Below are 3203 nucleotides of genomic sequence, written 5' to 3' on the forward strand. Positions count from 1 at the left end.
TCGGGCGTGAGACGCAGGCGTTGGCAGGCGCGGCAGCGTGCGCTGGCAGGCTTTGTTGAGCGAGCAGTTGAGCAAGCAGGGTCCGGGCAGCCGCGGGCGGTGCGCGGGCAAGCGGGCAGGCGGGGCAGCACGAGCAGTTCAAGTTAAACGGGTTCGCGGGTTGACCCGAACCTATTTTGAAATCGGGTCGTGTCCAACCCGGATTTTCCGGGTCGGGTCCGAGTTGGGTTTTCGTGTCGTGTCAAATATTAACACCCCAAATTATCATTAAAGATTTCATCTCCTTTTTTTTTAACGGGGTATCCACCCACTATCATCTTCGGAAGGACGATTGGCGGCATATCTAATTCTCGGCTGACCTAGAAGAGGCACTCACTCAGAAATCTTCTGTCCCGCACTTGATTGGACACCATTTAAGAGTTGTTGCCTCGTCGGTAATCGACCATGGGTTGAGATGTTTCAACCGTACTTGCCCATCAACCAAACTAATCAACGGTGGATGGTGGTTATCTCAATTCTATTTTAGAATGATAAATTGTTGATATTATTTTTTTCAAATATATCATATAATCATAGACCAAAATGATAATAATTGTTATAAAGATAGACCAAAATGGAATGCTTCTTATCAGAATAGTTGGTGAGCTGGTAATATCTTTACCGTTTTTAATATTTTTTTGGTCCACTACTAGTTTGAAAGGAGATATTCTATTATCATAATTATCCTCTCTCTCTCTCTCTCTCTCTCTCTCTCTACCTCTCTTGTCACTTTTATGCCATGTGATATATTAGCGTAAGAATGATCTTACAATTATTTTTTTTTTTCAGCAATAATTGTGCTTCTTATCAGGAATATCCCACAAATTTTATGTTTGTTGTCGTTTACTTAATGTAATCCTTCATTTTTCTCATTCGATCCAGACTTTAAAACCCGCTCACTTTTTTAAGGCTATGTAGATCGATAAACAGATTTAGGCTTCGTTTGGGACGGCTTTCTTACTACTTCGTAAAGCGGCTTTTTAGTACAAAAATTTTATTTTTTGTATAATAAAGCTGCTTTAAGAAGTAGAAAGAAAGCTGTTCCAAACGAGACTTTAGTGAAGCAGATGATGCATCCAGCTTGTTATGTGATAGAAAAGTACCCCTCAAATTTAAGGAAAAATTCTATAAGATGGTGGTAAGACCTATAATGATTTATGGTGCAAAATGTTGGCCATAAAAAAGAAGCATAATATTAAGTTAAATGTTGCTGAGATGGATGAGTGACTTTATTCTTAAAGATAAGATAAGAAACAAGCATATATATATGAAAAAGTTGAAATAGCTACAGCGGCAGATAAGATAAGATCTTTTATATTAATAACTACCTCAAATTTGATTGGTTAATTCATCAAGCTCACCTCACACGTCATTTATCAATTCGAGCTCAAGGAGCCGGCTTGACTCACACCCCTAGTACTTCACATTTGCATATAACCCCCTAATGTACATTCATTTATAATAGTAGACTAAGCCTCAATTACTCTAAAAATATATGATTTTTATAGTTGAAAAGTTATGATTCTTGCAATCTTCCACAACAAACTCAGCTCTTTTTGAATGCCAAAAGTAGTTCCAACGGCATTTTGCAAGTACCTTCAGCTGTTAGCATTGGATTGTCGGTTTAGCATGTTTTATTAAGCAATATTTAATTCGTATTTGACTAAGATGAATAAGCCATTTTAATAAAAACCAACTCATTAAGTACAAATTATTATTTTGGAAAAGTTTGACAATCACACCCAACTATTTCATTAATTTGATCAAATTCCTAGCCAAAAAACATGCAACTCATCTTGATTTATTGATTGAGAGCTCTTACTACCAACTAAAAGATCTTGAATTCAAATTATTTATATATGATGTATGTATGAATTTGTCTTAAGCTTTGTTTGAAGCGGCTTTCTTACTGCTTCTTAAACAGGTAGCTTTCTAAATAAAAAATTTTAATTTTTATACTTGAAAGCTGCTTTAAGAAGCAATAAGAAAGCCGTCCCAAATGCACACTCAGCTTTCTCCCTGCTTTCTAAAATAATTTTATTACACAAAAAATTTTAGTTTCATTAATTTTTGTACTAAAAAGCTAATTTAAAAAAATAATAAGAAAATTGTCCCAAACAAAACATTAGATTTCGTTTGGGATTGACTTTTTTACAGCTTCTTAAAACAGCTTTTTAACACCAAAATTTTAAAAGCTATTTAAGACGCAATAAAAAAATCATCCCAAAAAGAAATATCCCAGAAAAAAAAAAATCAACGACCTAATAAAAAAATCAAACAGTTATAAGTACATGAGATTGATTGTTGTGATTAGTATAAATGATCCAAGGGCTCAGATTACAGCCACGTCGAACATGCAATATTGTACGTGATATGATACCGTCCAAAGCAAATAAAAAATTCAGATCGTTGCGTGTTGTATTCCTAAATGAACTGTATAAGCTACCTGATAGCAACCATACATTCAAATGCGAATTAGATATTTTTATACATAAATATTATATTATATTAAAATATTAAATTTTATATGTATTATGTTAATTAACAGGTGTCACAAGCATGATAGAGTAGTATGCACATGTGGTTCACATGGTGGCATATTTTACAATTGAATACAATTGAAGATTTTTTTTTTTTTCCAGAAATTTGAAAAATAATATAGTGAAAAAATTATGCTGTGAGAAAGCTTAATATTAAATCTAATGGTCAAAATTCACTACAGAAAAGGAAATCAATCCCAACCACCCATCAATTACACGTGCCACGGGGATCCTGCACCAACCCATGAACACATGGAACTAAAACCTACCACAAAGCACAAAGACACTAGATTTTATTCTTTTTCATATCTAATACTTCTCAGGAAAACAATTATCCACATATTTAAGGCTGGTTTGGAACAAGAAATTATTATGTGTGTTCATCAGACTGTCCGGAGGATAATCAAGATGCACCTCGTCATCTGATATGCATCGGTACATAGTAACGATATATAATAAATTGATGACATGATGCGTCCTGATTGACCCGTGGATGGCATCTGATGACCGCACATAATAATTTCACATTTGCGAAAACTTTCTATCTTCTTTGCGCTTTCTAGTACAAAAAAAATAATTTTTTTAACTAGAAGCTGCTTTAAAAATACAACCAAAAAGCAATTC

The sequence above is a fragment of the Dendrobium catenatum genome, unplaced genomic scaffold, assembly GCF_001605985.2.
Source record: "Dendrobium catenatum unplaced genomic scaffold, ASM160598v2 fragScaff_scaffold_716, whole genome shotgun sequence".
NCBI classification, from domain to species: domain Eukaryota; kingdom Viridiplantae; phylum Streptophyta; class Magnoliopsida; order Asparagales; family Orchidaceae; genus Dendrobium; species Dendrobium catenatum.